The sequence below is a fragment of the Sceloporus undulatus genome, chromosome 2, assembly GCF_019175285.1.
Source record: "Sceloporus undulatus isolate JIND9_A2432 ecotype Alabama chromosome 2, SceUnd_v1.1, whole genome shotgun sequence".
NCBI classification, from domain to species: domain Eukaryota; kingdom Metazoa; phylum Chordata; class Lepidosauria; order Squamata; family Phrynosomatidae; genus Sceloporus; species Sceloporus undulatus.
This window is the reverse complement of record NC_056523.1, coordinates 22,640,964-22,662,815: the sequence shown is the minus strand read 5'-3', so window position 1 is coordinate 22,662,815 and position 21,852 is coordinate 22,640,964. Positions and strand designations below refer to the sequence as shown.

At 43.7% G+C, this 21,852-nt stretch overlaps 1 protein-coding gene across 3 annotated transcripts in view; it reads right to left on the bottom strand.

Moving 5' to 3' along the window:
- The window catches only part of SETD5 (SET domain containing 5), a 68,490-nt gene extending 53,192 nt beyond the window's left edge, over positions 1-15,298 (bottom strand). For 2 of the 3 annotated variants that reach the window (XM_042449631.1, XM_042449633.1), the window contains exon 1: positions 15,039-15,298. The gene's annotated coding sequence lies outside the window, so the exon portion shown is untranslated. Of the gene's footprint in view, positions 1-13,614; positions 13,638-15,038 lie in introns of those variants that run through there. The other variant, XM_042449632.1, reaches the window with a different exon arrangement.
- Positions 15,299-21,852: the final 6,554 nt, after the last annotated feature.

Here is a 21,852-nt window from a genome sequence, read left to right as displayed (position 1 = left end):
TTTTAATAATCTCCAACCCATGTGTGTGTTTGCTGCCTTCAAGTAATTTCCGAAACCCTAGGGGGAGTTTTGTTGGCAAGATTTGGTCAGAGGTTTGCCACAGCCTTCCCTGAAGCTGAGAGCATGCGATTTGCCCAAGGACACCCAGTGGGGGTCATAACTGAGTTGGGAATTGAACCTTGATCTCCAGAGTCATAGTCCAACATTCAAACCATTAAGTCACACCGGCTCCAACTCATACTGACCATAAATATCATGATGAAGAATCAGAGCAGCGGTGTATTTTTCTATGGATTCTAAGGAGGAGATTTCCCTATATCCTGAGTTATCTTGATCAAAGGTCTTCATTTCACCTTTTACCATCCTTGATCAAAATAAGGCAAAGCAAGGCTGGACTCTAGGAAAGGAAAGTTTACTGTTTATCTTATTAAAGTAATTTTTTACTTAGACCAATATATTATACATGTATGATTTAAGAAAGCTCTTTACCAAGTATTTTTAAAAAGAATACTCCTCTTTCTACATTGTAAAAAAGAAAAAATATCCATTGGTAACAGCAAATGCTAAAGCAAAGGAAAAGTTTTTGCACTTGCTTCTAAACAAGAAATCCTGTCCAGCTATTTGACATTAAATCTTAACAGTATTTGACATTAGGAAACTACAGCCATCACTTCAAAATCTGCTTCCTTTGTGCCAATTTCTCTTCACCTTAGAGCTGGAAAACAAACTGCATTGACTTTGCTTGTCCTATATATCCTCCCTCCCACTGAGATCCCTATCTTGAACAGTGTTTTAAAATTGATTCAGCCACTTCCCAAGGCCTTAGTGTGCAGGTAAGAATATTATGAGGTTTGGCTCACTTGATACAAAGTACTGGCAACATATTTAGCCATATAACTAAGCCCAACTAGCCATCAGCCAGTAAAACTTACTGTGTAAACTTACAGCGCTTTATAAATAAAGGTTAATAATAATAATAATAATAAAACTGGTAACCTGGATTTTGTAAGCAAAATCAAATTAATAATTAGACAATGGTGATAGCAAAAGAACAAACACATCCTAGGAAAAGAAGTATACTTGCAACTTCAGGTAAACGGATTCTATTACAAGAGAGGAGGGGAGGGTTGTGCTATATTCTCAAGCAGTGGCGGGAATCATGCAATCTACAAAATGTATGCAGCCTCCAAGGCCACTTCTACAACCCCCAACTGCTCCACATCCCAATAATAAAAAATGGCCAAACGACTGAGAATCATGCCTCCAAAAAGCATAATTCTTTAATAAAACCTCTGTGTGGGGGGGGGGGGGAGAGGAGAGTAACTTTTGGCTACAAAAGGAATTTTCTGGGAACCGGAAATAAATGTCCAGCCATTTCTATTTTCTTCCAGAAGCGACTAGTGCAGCCCATGGGGGTCCAGAGGTGATGGCAAATGATCCCAGAACCCTCTGCAGTTTCCCTCTCTCCTTTTAAAGGAGAGCATTTTACTGCTTATAATCAAAAGGTTCTTTCTGGGAAGAGAGAGAGAGAGAGAGCTGCAACACCACTGCTGGAGAAGGAAGCAATGAGTATTTTCCTATGTCTTTTGAGCCAGCACTTCCTAATCTACTTGCCCACCTTATCAGACACTGCCCTGTTAACTGTTTCCTCATCTAGCCACAATACTCAGTGATGACCTCTAAAGCTCTAATAAACTAATCTGTTAGTCTGCATAGGAGCAAAGAATCCCAGTTCAGCTAGGCCACTACAGAACAGTGAGGCATTCATAGTACAACATACCATTTGATCTGAAGCAAGGTTTTACACCAGATTGAGAGAGTAAACAGCCATCCCTTTCTGGACAATTATGCACACTGAGTCTTAGAGACATTCAAATTGCTTTATCTTATTAACTGTGTTCTTTGTCTGAAACTCCAACCATTTATTCCAATTGTCTCTAGCATCCATCTGGCTCACTTATCAAACCTATATCAATCCAGAGGCACTTTCAAAATCCTCCACAAAAGCTTAAGAATGCTTTTTGATAACCAAGAGTAGTATTTTAGCATTTATAGACTGGAAGTTGGAAGGAAACAGTCAAAAGAAATAAAAGAAGCAAACATATGTGACCCTTCAAAAAGCAATTCCTGAAAGCAGACTATAGATGCAGCTCAGACTTTTTCAGCGAAACAGCTATTTTTTCTTAATGTAGGCAATAAAACTTCCTAGACCACATCTTTGTGACTTCTTACTGCCAACATACATTACTAAAAAAAATTTTTTTTTAAATCCTGCCTTACTTTTAAGTGAGTAACACAAGAACTGAGCAGAACTGCCAAGTGTAAAATATACACTTGTCTGATATAATGATAGCCATTAGGGCTGAAGGGCGGGGTATAAATACCATAAATAAATAATAAATAAAAAATAAAATCACTTTTCTTTTCTTTTTAAATGTTTCTGCATCAATACGTAAGTGGATATCTTCCTCCATGCTGTGTCTGTGTGTTGTTTGCCATCAAGCCATTTCCAATTTATGGCAACTCTAAGGTCAACCTACTGCAGGGTTTTCTTGGAAAGTTCCTTCAGAAAGGGTTTGCCATTGCTGTCTTCTGAGGCTGATAGACTGAAACTCATTCCGTGGGTTTTCATGGCCTACATACTACATCTTCCCAATTCAAAGTTGATAGTGAAGGTTACAAAAGTCCGCCTGTAATAAATTTGTCTGTCTTTAAGGTACAAGACTCCAGCAGACTACTTTTCTAAAAACAAACCAAAGCTACATATTTAATCACCTTGTAAAAACAGCATCATTAAGATCTTACAGCAAGGATGAGATGCATGAACTTCAGACATTGTTAAACTACAACTCCCAGTATTCTTTGCCATTGGGTATTCTGGCTAGGGCTGCTGAGATACATAATCCAGCAAAATCTGGAAGACTCCATTATTCCCACCTCTGTTTTACAGATTACAACTAAGAGCTATATGGTTTGAATGTGTGTGGTAGAGCTGATTTTACATAACCAATAAAGCTTACATGTCCCAGCATGCAATAAGATTTAATAAGATGCAATAAGAACTGCAGCATCTTGGGAATTGTAGTGTATACTAACCAGAAATGCAAAGTGAAAACAAGTTGCTAGAGATCTGTCACTGACATGTTTCTAGTGCAAGCAACCCTTTAACATGACTTTATTAAGTGATCCAACTACAGAAATGCTTCAATCTCTTTTTAAATGTTTCTTACTAGAGAGCAGTCTCCCCCACTCTGGTAATCTCCAGATGTGTTGACTACACCTCCCATCATCTCCATATCTAGCATGGGCTGATGCATAATTGAGCTTCGAAACTCAAATTTCCAAGCTTTCCAGAAAATTTCAGATTTCTCTCATGTGCTGATGTATAGACAAGTCACCCACAGAAAGACTTAAGAATCACTGATCAATAGAATTTGTTACTAAGCAAAAGGAAGAATCCATCGTGTGTGCGTGTGTGTGTAATTTTCATCATTAACACTTAATTTGAATTAAGGAACTATAATTTATTTACAATAACAGTTACATTCATTTTAATGATATCAAGTACTGTGTATATATAGTACAAGGACTGAAACCATCAAGATGAATTATCTAAATACTAGAAGAAAGGGAACTATGGCTTCCATCTTACAGTAACAGGGGAGCATCTACCCAAAAACTGGCAATGCAAGATACTTGATCCACATTTACCAAATAATTGACAGAAAAGGCTACTTTTTAAAAAGCTGTAAAGCTGCAGCATTTCAGCACACAAAACAAATCTGGTTTTAAGAACAGCTGACTGATGATGCTATAGCTCAACTAGTACATCTCTTTCATGAAAGCTTATTTCTGTTTTATCAAACCTATTTCAGTCTAACTTAAGTCAATTAGGAAAAGATTTAAGATAATCTGAAATAAGCAGGTCTTAACACGAAAAGATGTGTCCAGACAAGGTTGGCATCAGTTAAAACCAGTTCACTAAACCAGTACAAGTAAAAAAGTTAAAAGCTTAAGATCCTAAATTCACCATCAGGCCCACCATGCCTAGCCCCTAAGAGCCTTTTAACCACCACAACTACCACAATAACAGAAGCAACACACAAGTGTCAGAAAAGTGTTCATGAAAAAGCAGATCTTACAAGAATAAAATTTACAGGCTTTCAACTTGTATTAGGGCACTTATAAACATACACGCACTTCAAAATGTAACCTGCACAATCTAGATTTTAGATTAGCATTATCAACACCAAGTGCAAACATTACCTAGCAGTCACAAAAATCTGAAGGTAACTTTTAAGTACTGGGAAGTTTCTATAACTTTCCAGTTTGCTCCATTAGCTATTTTTTCAAAATGAGTAAGTAAACAGCAAAATTAAGACTGAAGGCAACCATCTTAAACTTATTCTATATCATAAATTAAAAATGAGCAATTGTACATATTGGAGACCAATTAGTGGGTTTAGATCAGTCTTCCCCTAACTGGAGCCCTTCAGATATGCTGGACTACAATTTCCAACATAACTGGGAGCTGCAGTCCACCATATCCAAAGGGCACTACACTGGGGAAGTCTGGTATAGAGTTAGACCTTCTACACATTGGGCCCAATCTGACTTCAGGGACAATGCTCCAGCAACCTTAAACAACAACAACAACAACATGGAGGTAAAGGGCAATCTGAAACGTGGCAATGTAGACAGGATTGACTCATGAAATACATCAAGTATTATACAGGGGGGAGTACATTTTGATCATTATGGAAAGGGATCAAAGGCAAATTGGCTGAAATGTAATGCAATTTGTCCACTGGTTTCTTTCCTTCTATTTGCTTCCACAAAACCATAATTTGGTATTGGTGCCAAAAGTCACATTCCCTAAACTCCTGCTGTTTTTCATATCTCCTTCCATTTGATTTACATGTAGCAAAGTAATATATTACAGATATTAGAATGATTCCATACAGGATAACCTGACAATAAAATGTTAAGGAGGTGTGGTGGTTATTTTTAGAGAATGACTTACTTTGGGGGTTGGTCTTAGAGTTTATCCTAACTATAGTACAGATAGGATATAACCTAGATTCTAGTGGTTCTCAGTCTTTGGTCCTCCATATGTCTTTAACTCTCAGATACCACAGCCAACATGGCCAATGATCAGTGATTCTAGAGTTGAAGTACAGAACATCTGGAGGACTAAAGGTTCAACTGTACTAACAAATATTAAGTGAATGAATGAACACAAAATTAGGAAACTCATTAACCGATGTCAGAATATTTAGTGGTATGTACCCCAAGACAGATCTGCATACCAGCGAGGATTGTTCATGCCAAACTTTGTATGTGATCTGTGGATAGAAACAACCATGTCCCAGCCTCTGTTCAGATGACAATCTTGTCATCACAAAATCTAGCTAACACACCTTGAGGTCCATGAACCCTGGGGAACTAACAGAAGTAAACTTGTTTACATCAAACAACATCAGTTTAAACATGTGTCCTTTTTAGTCACTCTTGTACATTTTGCTGAAGCCTTATTCTATACAGTAACTTTTCAGGTATTTACTAAGTTTCTCTTTCAATTCATAAAAAAATTATTAAGCTAATTTTGGGATTTATTTAAACCTAGATGTTTCTAATGTTTAAAGAAATTTCAAGTAAGAAATGCTAAAGCAGAGAATTACACTCTTCAGTGAATTTTACACCAGTGTCTATAACACGAAGTCACAAAACCGACCAGCAGAAGGATGCAATTACAAGAAGTCAATCCCCTTTTCAGCATGAACAAGCTAATTTGAGTTTTATGAACTATGTCAGTATACTGTACTCTGAAGTATAGACTAAGATTTCCAGCAACTTACTCACAATGTATCCCTAAGTGAGTCCAGAAGGGCAAATGTTACTGGTGAAAACTGTGAATTAAGTAATGGACAGTAATCCTCCCCAGTAGAACAGTGTCAAACTTTCTCCTCTTCTCTGTAAATATGAATGTTACTTATCTATTAATAGGCCAAACGCACCCAAAAGTCTGTGATCATCTACAACTGAACACAAGAAGCCCTTCAATTTTCAATTCACCACTACATGCTGAAGTTTATCAATATATGCCAATAAAGAGGATTAGATCTGGTGAAGGGATATTACATTATTGCCAATGTTTCCTTTGCCCTGGCGTATTGTAAGCACTCAATAACCATATTCTAGCCATATGGTGAAACAACTGCATAGGAACACCAAGTGGAAATTGCCATTCTTTTGAAACACAAATATCTTTGGGACAGACAAAGCTCTGCTCGGTCAAGGAAGATATTTATTCTTCTTTGAAGACAGACACTTGCTCCTTTACCACTGTAACACAACACCAATTCTGTTCTCTGAACAAGGTTTAGTTGGACTTTTTTTTTCTCTGCTACAGACACGTTAGTGGAGAGTATAGCAACAGCAATAATGTTTACATTTCTATACGAACTCATAGTGAACTCAGCACTCTCTAAGTGGTTTACAATGTGTAAACCAATTGGCCTCAACAAGCTGGGTACTCATTTTACCGACCTACAAAAGGATGGAAGGCTGAGTCAATCTGGAGCCCTGTGGGGATCCAACTCACAATGTTGTCGCTGCAGTACGTCTCAGACGGAGCTGCAACAACCGCACATGGCGCTCTTGTTTGGGCATTTCCAGGTTGCAAAAAGGAGCCGTAAAAAGCAGTTCCTTTTTGTGCCCTGGAAAGGCTGCCATAGCAGCATTGTCGTGGCCTGGCAGCGCTCCTTTAGTGCTGCGTCATATGGACGCAGTGCCAGAGGAGCGCCATGACACCGTGCGCTGTGTGAAGCGACACAGGGCAGCATGGCGCCCTGGGCGGCAGAGTCAGGGCATGCATTATTTGGATGTGATGCTTGAACTCTGCCCCCAGGCCAGCTTGAACAGGGCCTTAAACACATAATTTGGGCCACCTAGTATTTGGTCAGAACATCTGTGTAGCAGCAAACATGGTACTTCAGGGTCCTCCTGTTTTAATTTGATAAGTGCATGGGACATTTGAACACTAATGTTTAGCCAAACAACATAACAGTTGTATTTCCCTTCTCTATATCCTGAAGAGTTTGTTTGCATGCTTTTAAGTCACCTGTCGACTTACAGTGAACCCATGAATTTCAAAGGAATATTCAGAGGTGGCTTTGCCAGTTCCTTTTAACAGCACTTGGTATTAGTTGTTTTATTGTTCTTGAGTTGAATTTGACCCATGATGACCCTGTGGATGAAGCATCTCCAAGACCCGCTATCCTCAACCTCTCTGCTCAGGCCTGTGTCCTCCCTGATTTGAGTCTATCCATCTAGTATGTGGTCTTCCTCTCTTTCTACTGCCTTCTACCTTTCCTAGTATCACTGCCTTTCCTAATGGTTCATTTTTAACTCACAATGTGACCAAAGTACAACAGCCTCAATTTAGTCATCTTGTCTTCTAGAGTGTGTTCAGGCTTGATCTGTTTAAGAACCCATTTGTTTATCTTCTTGGCCACTCATGGTATTCACACTACCCTTCTCCAGCACTAAATCTCAAATGAGTCTATTTTCTCCCCATCAGCTTTTTTGCTGTCCAACTCTCACATTCATACATGGTGATGGGGAATATAATGGCTTGGATGATCCTCACTTTAGTGTTCACAGTTATGTCTTTACATTTTGTGACCTTGTCCAGTTCTTTCACAGCAACCCTTCCTAATTTCTTCTTCTTCTTCTAATTTCTTCTTCTAATTTCCTGACTGCGGTCTCTGTTCTGATCAATATTTGAACCAAGGTTTGGGAACTCTTTAACTATTTCAATTTTCTCATTGTCTAGGACAAATTCTTGTAAATCTTATCTTGTTTTTTTTAACATTCACCATCACTCCAACTTTGGCACTTTATGTTAGCCTTTGACTGCACAGATCACAAAAGCTATGGCTTGCACACAGAGGAATGGGAGGGCCATAACATCTGATTGTCCTGATGTGTAACCTGTACTCAGGACAAGAGGCTGGTATCAGAACAGAATACAGAGAAGGTTCCCAAATGGCAAGGGGTCAGGAAGGCTACATACCATCACCCTATTTATTCAATCTATATGCAGAAAATATCATACACAGAGCGGGTTTAGACTCAGAGGCCAGAGGATGGAAGATAGGAAGAAGGAACATTAACAACCCTAAGATATGCATATGAGACAATACTACTAGCAGAAACAAAGAAAGACCTAATATTCATTGGCAGTCTACCATCCAAAAGTGCTAGCCAGGAATGAATCAGGTTAGCTTCCAAGATCAAACAGGATCTGGTACCATGAGGGTATTTGGGCTTCATTTTTAATTTTAGATACTCATATTTGAATAGAATATACTTAGATGTATAGAAGAAAGGCTACAAGCAAGTCCACTGAACATAAATGAATTCTGGAACTGCTGCCATAGGAGTCCATTCATGCAACTTTTACACCGGTGTAACCTGTGTCTTCAACTGGATATTAGAGAAAACTGCTCCAGAATTGTCTCTAACATGAATAAAATGTGCTATGCCAGTGAAGCAGAACTAACATTTCAATTTCCCAAACCCTGTGTATTTATTTTCAATGGTCTTTTATGACCCTATGCTGCTAAAGGCAACCGTGTCAGAACAAAACAATAATAATAATAATAATAAAATACCAAGTCAGTTCCTTATCTGTTCTGTTAGCCATTATTCAAACTGAGAATTTTAGAAACTACCCAGTCCTATCACTTTCATTCAGTTCCTCATTCCTCTGCATTAGAAGAGAAACTCATTGTTAATAAAAGAATATCATGAAATTCATTTGTTTAGTGCTGGCTTTTAGTGTCCTTGTTTCTTCTAAATACATGTTTACAAACATATGACAACATCTCAACAACACTTTATTGTGATGATGCTGTTTCAGTTTAACTTCCAAAATCACAACATACACAAAATATGTCTTTAAGAACAACCTAAGGGCCTTTTAATATCTTTGTATAAGCAGTTACACCAGCAAGATCTGCAACCTGTAATGTCCTTTACTAAAATGTGTGATGAACAGCACAAATCTACGGAAAAGCTAAGTGACAACAGTGAGATAAGTAGACTATGGTCTTTCTGCCGACCCATTACTTAATTTCTGTCCAATTCTGATGTAGTGAAGTACTTTCACTATGAATGTGGTTTATAATAAGGACACCAAACTAAAATATTATTTAGCAGATACAGTACTGTACTCAGCAAACACTTCCATATTTTCAACAAATGCCACTCTACCTGCCATTATCACTCTCATGGAATCCTGTCAGGTTTTGGACATGCATATCCACCAGGTTTGTGTGCCTGACTTATGGCAAACCTATCACAGGGATCCTTGGCAAGATTTGTATAGAGGGGGTTTGCTCTGCCTTCCTCTGAGGCTGGAAAAGTGTGCCTTGCTCAAGGTCACCCAGTGGGTTTCATGGCCAGAGATTCAAAACCTAGTTTCCAAGTCTCCTAATCCAACACTCAAACTATTACACCATACTGGCTCTTATGGGAAGACTGATGAAAAAGTTTAATATTTTCTGCAAAATGTGGAAGAGATAGTGTAGAACATGCTAAAGACCCCTAAAGACTTGCTTCTGATACCACTTACTTATAGCAATCATTTAACATCATCTAGCATAGTAGAAATATGTTAGGTTTTGCCACAATTAATTCTGTTTACCTCTTGAACAGAACATGAATCCTTTGCTCTATTTCAGAAGTATGAGGGGGCTACATATCCCACAGTTTCAATCTGAAAATTCTATTTCTGCTTCTTTGGAGCAGGAAGCTGGTGGAGGGGGGGAGATATCTCTAAATTTATCTGATCCTTTGTATCATTTTTATTTTATTACTATTTTAAAATGGGCTAAGATACTATCTTCCAGTTCCTCGCTTCACAAAGGTACATCCAAGCAAGCTCATAAGAAATACTGCAAAGCAGCTTTAATGGTGAAAGTGGATTTTAGGATTGCAGCATGTTGAGTCAAACACAGACCTTCTGGCCAAAATGATGCCCATTTTGTAGAATCAACTAAAACTTGCAAAATTCAAGATGCAGATGTCCTAAGCAATGCTGTTAAAGCCTCCTATACTGTGAACATCAGATCTGGAAAACCCCAGATGTCTTGTTTACTGTTGTTCCTAAAATGTGATACTGACCTCTAAAAACATGACTTGGATTCTCAGGAATCTGAATTTTTCTAGTGTTATACTGATCTTCTAAAGCCAGACATTTAATAATATTTATTTCTTATCCACCTTTCCCCATGGATCAAGTCCTCTAAAACAATATCTAGGTCAGTAGCTACTCTCAGAAATAACTCAAAACCAGTTATGATCCAGGTCTGCACTATAGGAACAAAGGATGTTTTATCTAAAACTCCACAGTTTGTTATGACATTGATGTCATGTCACCTTAGAAAACTATGGCACAAATTTAAAATGCCACAGTATAAACTAACATGTTTTGACATAGTATGATCATGTCAAATTCTCCTGGTATAGTTATCAATGTCTGCAAATATAAAATCTTTATTCAAGGGACTGTCAAAACCACACTCTTACATGACTCCCCCACAATCAAGGTGATAGTGTCATTCCAGCCTAGGTCAGGCAGATCAAGAGATGAGGGGAGGTACAACATGCATTTTCAAGCATTATGAAGCTTGAAAACAACCTAACATTGTTTCCAACACTGGCTCCCTGGTATTATCATCATGGAAGTAAGGTAATTACCTATCCTCTATCAATTTGGAAGGCATTTCAACATTCTAGCCCTTGACGAAGTAAAGACACAAGAGGATGTGAAGATGGGTTTGGAATTTCCCTGGAAACTACCAGTGCCTCCTTAGGAAAGCCTGCATCACTGACTTGGAGAGGCACCTATAGAAAAACTGTTCAAGATCGTCATAGCACACAAAACAAAGTATAATTCTGGCATTAATCCAATCTCTGCCCTTCTATAACTGGAAAGAATACCTGGTGGAAGACCCAAGAGTCTTTTATAAGACATTAGAAACAGACTTTCCTAGTCCAGTACATATAGGGCGAGCAGATTTAGCACAAATGGACCTCAAACACCTCAGTGTGCACTATGTCCAAGTACATAGCAGGAAGGGGCAATTCTCTGGGATATAATTTGCTGCCACTTGCAAAAGCAACATGTCATATTTTGACTGCACTCTAGTCCATGAATGGAAAATCCTCTGAGCACTGGGAGGCTGGTGTCTGCTGTACACACCCACTGCACAAAGCAGAAATTCCTGTCATTAAAGCAAGGGAGGCCCAGGCAATGGAAGGGGAGGGAAAAGATCTACAAACAATAAGAAAAGCATCTGGCTGTCTGATTTACTAGAAAAGATGCTGAAGTCAAAGACTGCAGTCCCAGACCAGAAGCTCCATTTCTCTCACTGCAGAAAGATCTGATCAATTATCACTGTCTTCAATATTCTGAAAACCAAGTAAGATATTTTTGAATTTTTAGGTGACATCCTAATGCAGCCTCAAAGACTGGGGAGAGAAAAGCCAGATGGGCTAAATTCACACCCTTCTGATTCAAAACCTTCAAAATGCAGAAGAAGTCCCTTCTCAATATAGGAACCAGCCATCTCCAAAGTGCAGCATTAATGGAGGTTGCACTGCTGTACTTCCCTGGAGACAGCAACCAACACCACTGAAGCTTCTCACGTAGCAACCAGAGCTCTGGAGCCAACATTAGCTGCTTGTCACCGCCTTGAAGGCTCACCCACAGGATCTAAGGCAAAGCAACACCCTCAGTCACCTCTGTGCTGCAAGTCGCAGCTAGCAAAACTGACTTCCTGAGCCAGCTCTGTGTGTGTGTGTGTGTAAGAGAGGGGGGGAGTGTCTGATGTCACCTTCATAGGTGAAAAGGGAGAGCCCTGCACACCATTAAGGAAGTAGTACATCTTTGTGCCGCCTGTCACCCATCTCCTAAGTCTCTAAAGAGAGATCATGTGGAAAATATTTCCGCAGTTGTGGATATGTACTGTATATTCTGACAAAAATCATATTTTTGATGCCATGGCCCCATCCCCTTTCAAGACGAAATCACTTTATTCTGCTGTCCAGCCTTTGCTTGTGAACCCTAAAAGGCTCCAATTACATAATGGGCCAGGGAGAGAAAGTGCAGGAAGCCACCCTGGAAGGGCCATTATCTCCCCTTCCCATTAACAGCAGCCTCAGCACAAGGGATCACAGTGGTGTGTTTTGTTCCTATTTTACAAAGATCTCCCTGAACGTAAGGATTGCTGCTTGAACCTGAGGAGTAACTGAACAAACTAAAATCTCCCACTATTCTCATGGAAGAAGCTGCTGTCTTTTCTCCAATCCTCTACAAACTCTCCCCTGATTACCAAACAAACTATTCCTCACATTATCAAAAACAGGGTAAGTCTCAAAGCACAACCCAGACTCTATTTGAAGCAGCTGGCCACTTGCATCCCAAGGGCAAGCTGCTGGGAAGAGGGGCTATGGCGACCTTGCTCACCACCATTAGCGTATTTGCAAGGTACTGTACTGCAAGAGGAGGGACACGAAATAAGGCAGGGGAACCAGTTTTACAAAAACAAAACACAAACCCACACATATACACACGGGTTGGACAATGAAGGGCTGTGAAAATCCAATCTCCATCCCTCCACAGAGCAGGCAAGGGGAAAGGAGAAAGGGATTATTAAAGTGCACCACCACCATTGCCACACAAGCACCATGAGAAAGCAGAAAATGCAGGTCAAACACCTCCTCCTCCCCCATTTGCCTGGAGGAGCCAGCGAGTCAGAAGCAGACAGCCCAGGAGGAGGAGGAGGAGGAGGAGGGAAGGGAGGAGGCGGGAAGGGAAGGGAAGGAGCAGCTCAGGGGAAGCTGCTTCAGCACATGGAGAGAGAGAGAGAGAGAGAGGAAAGGCAATGGTGAACTCACACAGGAGTGCAGGCAGACTGGGGTGTGTGTGTGCAAGGCACACAGAGACACACTCTCCCTCTCTCACACACACACACACACAATTTCCTGGCAAGCGGCTGCTCTGAAGTGGCAGCCCTGGTCCCAAAAGGGGATTTTCCCACATTCCCACAAAAGACTTCCTTGGCTATTTCCCACCACCACCACCACCACCACCTCCCCCCCCACTGGCACCGAGAGAGAGAGAGTCCTGCTTGGGAACTCAAATACTAAGAAGCAAGGAGGCTCCCTCCCCTGCTTCCCCTTTCCCCCCTCCCCATATGTCTTTCCCACCCCCGACACCATCGCTGGCCTCCCCCTCCTGCAAAACCAGAGAGAGGGGGGCATAGAAACACAGAGAGAGAGAGGCATAGAAACACACAGAGAGAAACATAGAGACAGAGAGAGAGAGAAACAGAGTTAGAGAGATAGAACTAGAGAGAGGGAGAGGCATAGGAACCCACACATACAGAGAGAGAGGCAGGGCATTAGCAGGATCGCCATTGGGGCCCTGCAGTCCTCCAAAGCCTGGAAAGAAAAACCCCTTCCCCACAACTAGGAAGGTGGGGGGTGATGTGTGGGAGCAAAAAAGAGAGCCATGCCCCCCTTACCTCCCTCCCTTCTTACCCGCCCCCCTGGCTTCACTATGGGCCCCACTCGAGGGGGATTCCCCCTCCTAGGAAGCCCCGCTTCTCCGCATTCACACATCACACACGTGTCCTCCGAGGCTGCAAAGAAAAGGGGGGCGCCAGGCGTAGGCAAGGAAACACGAAAGCAGGGGCTCTCTCTCTCTCTCCTCCTTTCTGCCCGCAAAAACGCCCGGGACTCCCCCATTTCCTCCTTTCCAGCCCCAGACTCTCTCATGACCCATTTGGTCGTTTGATTTTATTTCATGTCTATCCCGACTTTCTGCCCTGAGCAGCCGCCCTTCTGAAGATAAATAGGATACAATAACACAGAAAGTAAAGAGAAGGCAGGCAAGGACTCGGTCGGGAGGTTTATTTTAGGGAGGGAGGGAGGGAGGGAGGGAGGAAAGGCCTCTGGAAGACTTCAGAAGGAACCGGAGAAGGAGGCGCTTAATATGAAGGCTGTGGGATGGGGGAAGGGGAGAGAAAGCAGAGACTCTCTCTCTCTCTCTCTCCAAGTTTCCAGGTTATCCCCATTCGCACGTTACAGGCGTCTAGACGCGTGTCTTTTCTCTGGCACTCTGAGGCCGCAGGAAAGAAAGCAGGGGGTCGCTCCCTCTTTCCTCCTTCTCCCCACAAAAATGTGAGGGGCTCCCTTTCCTCCCCCACAAACCCTCCATAATCATTACATTCTTAGGCCTCGGGGGGAGAAGCCTCTGCAACGCACACTTCCCAGGGAGGGAGGGAGGGAGGGAGGGAGGCCTTAGGGCTGGGAAAGGGAAAGGAAAGACAGCCAGCCCCCTTCCTTCTGCTCCGAGTATCCCTTTCTGCATTCACACATGACGCGCGTGTGTCTTCTTCTGGCCCTCTCAGGCGGCAAGGAAGCAGGGGCTCTCCCCCTTTACTTCTCCCCCCCAATATCTATATATCTATATCTATATCTATGAGAGGCTCCATTTCCTGACCCTTCCCTCCTCCAGAGAGAGACCAATATTGAGAATATTGTTATTCAATAAGAACAATGATAATAAATGTTATTTCTATCCCCCTCCATGCCTAATTATTGTTGTTATTATTATTATTATTAAATTCCATTATTAAAATATATTGTTTTTGTATAATACTATAAACCCTTTCCTCGCACAGACAACGCTGTCATTCCAAACATTTCCTGGGAATATCTGCAATAATAATAACAATGATAATAAGGGCAATAAAGTCTCGGGAGAGCTGGAAAGAGAGAAGGGGAAAGGAGTCTGTGAGACACTTCGGATGCGCTTAGAAGGAAGGACTTGGGGGAAGGAGAGACCCCCGCTCTTTTCGCCTCTCTCTAACTTTCCCGCCCTCTCCCTCCAACCGAGGCCCCTTCCTTCCTCCCTCCCTCCCTCAGGGACCCACCGCCCGCCTTCCTTCGCCTCGGCTGACCTGTCCGGCCCGTCACCCGGGCCCCCGGCACTAGGCCCCGTCCGGCGCCACGGTCTTTCCTAGTGGGCAGGCGGGCGAAGGAGCGCGCGCTCTCGGCCTCAGAGTGAGAGAGCGAGAGGCAGGCAGCCAAGCGGAGCCCCTCCCCCTTCGGCAGCAACAGTCAATTGCCAGCAGCAGCAGAAGCAGCAGCCCTGGCGGAAACGGCACTGAGCGCACGGGGATTCCCAGCGCTGGCGCCAGGGGCGCCCCGGCCACGCCCACCCGCGCCCTCTCATTGGACAGCCTCCCCGCACCATCGCCTTCGCTCGCTCTCAAGTCTCCCGCCTCCCTCTCTCCGCCGCGTTGCCAAGCGCCTCAGCCTCCCCTCACTCTCGATGGGTTGATAGGAACGCCAATCAGAAAGACGATGTGTCCTACCCCCCCCCCTCCTCAGAAGAGGTATAAAAGTCTCCCCGCTTCTATACCTCCGCGAGGAGGGAGGGCTCTCTTTCTCTCTACCCGTTGCCAAGCGCCTCAATCTCCCGCCTTACCCTCCCCTCCCCTCCATTGGTTGATAGGAACGCCAATCAGAAAGACTATGTCCCACCCCTCTCCTCCACAGCAGGCTCCTCAGCCTCCCCTCATGCTCTATTGGTCGATGACAACGCCAATCAGAAATATGACGTTTCCCACCCCCCCGCCTCCTCAGCAGGGGTATAAAAGTCTCCCCGCTTCTATACCCTCGCAAGGAGGGAGGGTTTTGTCTTTCTCAGTTGCCGAGCGTCTCAACCTCCCGCTATTCTACACTCTATTGGTCGATAGGAACGCCAATCAGAAAGACGATGTCCCACCCCCTTCCCTTCCTCAGTAGGGAGGGGCTTCTCTCTTTCCGCCGCGTTGCCAAGCGTCTGACCCTACCCTACACTCGATTAGTCGATAAGAATGCCAATCAGAAAAAAATTATTTTCCCCCACCCCCTCCTCCTCAGCAGGGATATAAAATGAAAGCGCGGCGGAAGAGTCGCCTCAGTGTCAGTGAGTGAGTAAAAAGAGCGGTGGAAGAAAGTGGTGGTGAGAGAACTGGGTGGAGTTATGTTGGGGGAGTGGCTGTTAGGAGCGCGCGCTCGCCCGCTCGCCGCCGACTCTGCGCACGTGGGTCGGCTGCTCTACGTGCTCGAGGGCGAGGCCGCGTCCTGATTGGTTGGGCTCGACGGTGGGGAGGTGAATCCCACGTGGGGCTGGAGGAGCTGCTTGGGGACACGTGGCATGAGGGTGGGGGCTGGGCTTTCAAGGGATGGCTCTCTGGAGTTTTTTTCTTTGCGCACGCGCACTGAGTAATAAGATCTGGGAGGGGGAGTAGTTAGTGCGAGAACGGTCCCCCACGGCGCATGCGTCAGCTTGGGTGGTTTCGCTAGCGGCGGCGGTGCAGGAAGAGGAGGAAGGGAAAAGAATGTGTTCTGAGAGGAAGGGAGCGCGCATGCGCAATGCGGGGTGGGAGCCTTGCCTGGGACAGGTTAGCGCTCCTGCGGCTGGAGCTTTGGGTGTTTTTGGCAGTTGAATAACGTGGAAGAACCCAGTCTTTTGCGGTGGGTTTCTTCTTAATAGTTAAATGGCCAGGGAGAACCCAGTCATTGCAATTGCTCTTTGCAGTTAAATAACGCCTTCCCTGGGAGAAGTGTTGGAGGGAGTCTCATCATCTGCCAGAGGGGATGCTTTGACTGAGAGTTCCTGCATGGCAGAATGGGGTTGGGCTGGAGGGCCCTGGGGCTCTCTTCCAACTCTGATTCTATGATGGGGAAGAAGAAACCAATCCATATATATGTTACTCAGCTTAGCTCCCTACAATCCCCAGGGACTTGCTCCTGAGGGCAGCTTCCCTCTTCCCTCCCCCCCAGCCCAGTTTCTCTTTTTCCTCCCCCTGGGACCAGATGCCTCCAGATTTGGAGAGAGGCCCCCTGGGTTCCTTTCTCCAGAGAAACCACTACCCACCGAAAAGTGTTGGGTCCCGTAGTTCTCTCCCTCAAGGGAGGGATGCCTTTGGATTGGCAGACCTGCTTGGGAGCCCTTTGTGGGCAGGCAGCAAAGTGGAGCCAGTGATGGGAAGGCCCAAACCTTCCCTGGAAGCCAGGACGATGAAGGTTGGCCACATCGTGAGAAGGCATGGCTCCGTGGAATAAACAATAATGCTAGGAAAAAGGCCGCATGTGGGATGGACTCCATTAGGGAGGTCACAGATATGTCTGGTCCTCTGACTGGCTTCCCCTCAACTGCCACTGGCTTTGCTCTGTGGGGCTGATGGCAGACCCAGGCCAAAGAAGCCCTCCAAAAAGTTCCCCACCCGCCTGCTGTACCAACAGAGTATAACAACACCCCAAATCCACAAAACTGTGATACCTTTATTGACCAGCTCAAATGCCCATGTTTGTGGATTTCTAATGGTATGATACTTTGCTGTATGGCCCACACAGCTACCCCCAGATATGCCAACAAAGTGGAGAATTAAGGAGCTGACAGGCATGGCTTCATAGGACCTGAGCAGAGCTCTTGTCTTCTCTCTCCCCAACTCTTTTACACAAAGCCTTGGATCTGTATTCAAGGAGGCACCACACCTTCAAAGGGCATGCGAGGGAGGGAGGGAGGGAGGGTTGGGGGTTCAATCCAGCTTTCTGAATGAAGTGATTCTCTGCAGGGAATCTCGCCAGTTGTGGTGCAATTTCCTCTGAGTAACAGTTACTCATGGGAAACTTTTAACAGGAGCCATCCAAGAAATGCCCCCCCCCAACTTTGTCTACTATAGAATTGGACTGGGCTTTCACAGAAAAAATCCAAGTTCCATCATGGCAGTTTCTCATGAACTCCAAAAACCAAACCTTAATTTTGCTGTTTTATGTAAGGGACACCATTTTACTGTGCCGCTGTATATAAAGGCATTTGAACACCTACAGATTTTGGGTATCAACAGGAGCGGTCTTGGAACCAAATCCCAGTGAATATCAAGGGCCTACTGTACATACCTTGTACATGTTGTATTCTGAAGTTCGGCTTTGATTCAAACAGCAAGCTGTCCTACATAGTCGCTTCTTCAAAGCTTAGCATGTTCTTCCCATTACTTGTGGCACCCTTCTTACAGCTACACATGGTGGCTGCAGTAGGAAATCACTCTGAACTTGTTTGGAGTAAACATTTCTCTTTCCTGGTTTAGAACATCCTGTTTAGGGGTCTGTATGTTTTGTTCCTGGCCAGAATTACCACACCTGCTGGAATGAATGGATATAAGCAAGGCTTAACTGCATAGCTACATATTTATACTTTAAAAAACAACCCTCCCTGAACATCTCTGAGCAATTAATATTCCGTATGCATGCTGCTGATTCACGCTGCACATAAGTGAAATGAAGACATGGGCTCCCAAATATAAAAAGATAACACATGGGAAGAGGAGCGGAAGGGAAAGATCAGTCTGACAATGCCAGAACAAAGAGCTCTGTATATCCGCTCGGGGCCAAGCTATCCCCTTTTGCTGATTTCTGCTGGGATGGCTTAGAGTATCTATGCCTTTCCCTCAGTTTAGCAGTGACAGGGGAGCTGCCACACAGAAAAGGTTGCAGGGTAAAATTTTCCCAGGATAAAAAGGCAAAATCTAATATAATTGACTTTATATATACAGTAGATGTTATATATCTAACCTCATCTCCTTTTTGTGGACTCCATGTAGCCTGTGGTCTACTGTGTCACATCTCCCAATTGTGTTCATTTTCACCAAATTTCCCACAGCAAAGACCAGACTCATTGTTCTAGTGTCAGCCCAGGACAGCTTTCCCCAGCCTGCACCTTCCAGGTGTTTGTGATTACAGTCCCCCCTTGCCATGGTGAATGGGGATGATAGAAGATGTATCTAGAAAGTACCAAGTTGGAGAAGGCCATGCAGACACTTGAATAAGCAGCAACAAAGGGCAGTTCCATGGAAACATTTTTGTCATTTAAAACATTTCATCAATGCTAAATGTATGCAATCTTAAAATGCAAAGCGTTACGTTAATTAATTTGAATGATACAGCCGTGAAAACCTGTAGAATCAGTGCATAGAGAGATCTTGTAGCACCTTTGAGACTAAGTGAAAGAAATTGGTAACATGAGCTTTTGTAATGCATCTGAGGAAGTAGACTGAGGTCTACAAAAGCTCATGCTGCAAATTTCTTTTAGTTAGTCTCAAAGGTGCTACACGATCTCTCTATGTACTAATTTGAATGAAGTTAGCCTGAGTGTGTTTACAGATAAGAATTTTTCACTAATTTCAATGGGGCTTAAACCCAAATAGTTTTGGACTGCAGTCACAGCTACTTTTTGAAAGGTCTCATTGAACTCAATGGAATGTACTTTTGTGTAAGCACGCACAGGATTGTGCACTAGGGCTTAAAGCTTATTTGCAGGTGAACCAGTGGTTTCAGTGGACTTGCTTTCAGATACATGGATCAGTAGTAATTAGAGCAATGGTTTTTATAGGAATATCAGGATGTCATCCATCAAGCCATCTTCTTCATAAAACCATGAAGAGTAATATTTTTTAAAGGTTTTGGAGGAGGCAATTGGGTAGAAATACCAAGTGGGTTTAGAAATAGTGTGGCATCATGGTTGCCATGTTGGAACGAGCCTGGAAGCTGGTGAATCCCTTCCTGTGCATGGATGGTGGCATTTTGAGAACATAAGGACCAGCACTTGGAGAAGTCTCTTTGTTTCCTGGCAGGGCTTCTGTGCTTTAAGGAGCCATGTGACAAACAGAAAATGATCTCTATACGTGGTGGGAGGGTAAAATAATTCACTAGTGGCATGAGTGCAAGTGTGGTGCAGTATTTAAGAGTGTTCAACTGGGTCTCAAGTGATCCCGATTGGAGCCCCAACTGGAGCTGGGGACAGTATGCTGGGAGGTTTGTAGCACCTTGGAGACTAACTGTGTGAAGGAAGTTGTAGCAGCAGGTTTCATAGACTTGCCTCTAAGAAAGTAAATGAAATGTCTCAAAGTTCATGCTACTACTTCTTTCCCACAGTCTCAAAGGTGCTACAAATTTCTTTGCACACTGATATCCCCAACTAACAGTATTAGTTCAATGAGGATGGTCACTCTCTCGACAGTACCTCCCAGGCTTGTGAAAATAAAGTGGGAGGAGAGCTATGTTTGATCCTTAGAAATATTTTGTTGTGTGCCTTCAAGTTGTTTCCAACTTACAGTGCCCCCAAGGCAAACCTATCATGGGGTTCTCTTGGCAAGATTATTCAGAGGAGATTGTATTTGAAGTACTGTACTTGAACTGTAACTAATAAATCTTTGAAGTAGAACTGTAACTAATAAATCATGCCCTATGAGGAGAGACTTGGTGAGCTGGGTTTGTTTAGTCTGGAGAAGAGAAGGTTAAGGGGTGCTATATTTAAAGGGAGGTCATGTTGAAGATGGAGCAAGCTTGTTTTCTACTGCTCTGGAGAATATGACATGGAGCAATAAGAGTTAAACCGCAGAAAAAGAGATTCCACCTCAACATTAGGAAGAATTTCCTCACAGTAAGATCTGTTTGACAGTGGAAGTACTGGATCCTCCTCTTTTGGAGGTTTTTAAACAGAGGCTGGATGGTCATCTGTTAGGAGTTCTTTGTGTCTTCCTGCATGGCAGAGGATTGGACAGGATGCCCCTTGGGGTCTCTCCCAACTCGGTGATCCTGTTACCTGCAAGCCACATTGAGTTACAGTCTTTCTTTTAATGGCTTATTGAATGAGGCCTCTTAAAACAGTAGCTTCCTATCTGGCTTGCTATTCAGTCTGGAAACGGGAAGATGTACTAGTCTTAAATGTCTGTGCAAGCAACATAATGCAGTCTTCCGCTTGGCTGAGATTTTTGTAGCCCCATCCCTCCTCCTCTTTTTTGCTCTCTCTGTCTCTCTCTCCTCTCTATAAAGCAAAGAACAAGCCACCACAGCCCTGTTCTTGTATTATCAGTCCCACAATGCAACAGCCCAGCCTGACTCCTCCGCCAGGATGTGGAGAGAACAGGAAATTGGCACAGCTGTTCTCCAAGTCTGTGGCAAAGCCAGCATTAAGAGAGAAGGCGACATCTGGTGGCAGAAATGTCAGCGGACACCAGGGAGCAAGAACTGTGCTTGAAAGTCATTTTCCAAATCCTCTTTGACGCAGTGTCTGCCTCCATGGAACTAGGTGGGAGTGCCCTCAGCCTCTTTCACTCACTCTCTGCACTACCTCAGCCAGCGAGTTACATTTATATTAAGTAGTAGAGCACTGGACTAGGATTCGAGACCAAGATTCAAATCCGACCTCGGCCATGAAACCCAGAGTGACTGTGGGCAAGTCACATGTTCTCAGCGGAAGGCAATGGCAAACCTCCTCTGAACAAACCTTGCCAAGAAAACCCCAGACTGGACTCGCCCTAGGATCACCATATGTTGGAAATGACTTGAAGGCACACAACACACACAATCCAACACTCAAACCACTACATCATGCTCACTCTCTTAAACAACAACACATACATTTAATTAACATGACATCATGACATGCCTCTAGCTTTTCAGAAATGGGAGCTGATATAGATCTAATCGTTGATAGGGTCACCGTAACTCAGAAATGACTTGAAGGCACACAACAACAAAAAGACCTTTTGGGCCACATAGGATTGTAGGAAATGGCCTTACATGAGGTCAGGATATTTTTCCTTCTAGTCAAGGGGTAGTCCTCCGTGCGTTGTTGCACTGTGATGCCTGTCTTCTCCAATGTCTAGATGTGAGAGTACCTGTCAACCTCCTGCAAGCTGTCTTGGAGATCCATGGCCAAAG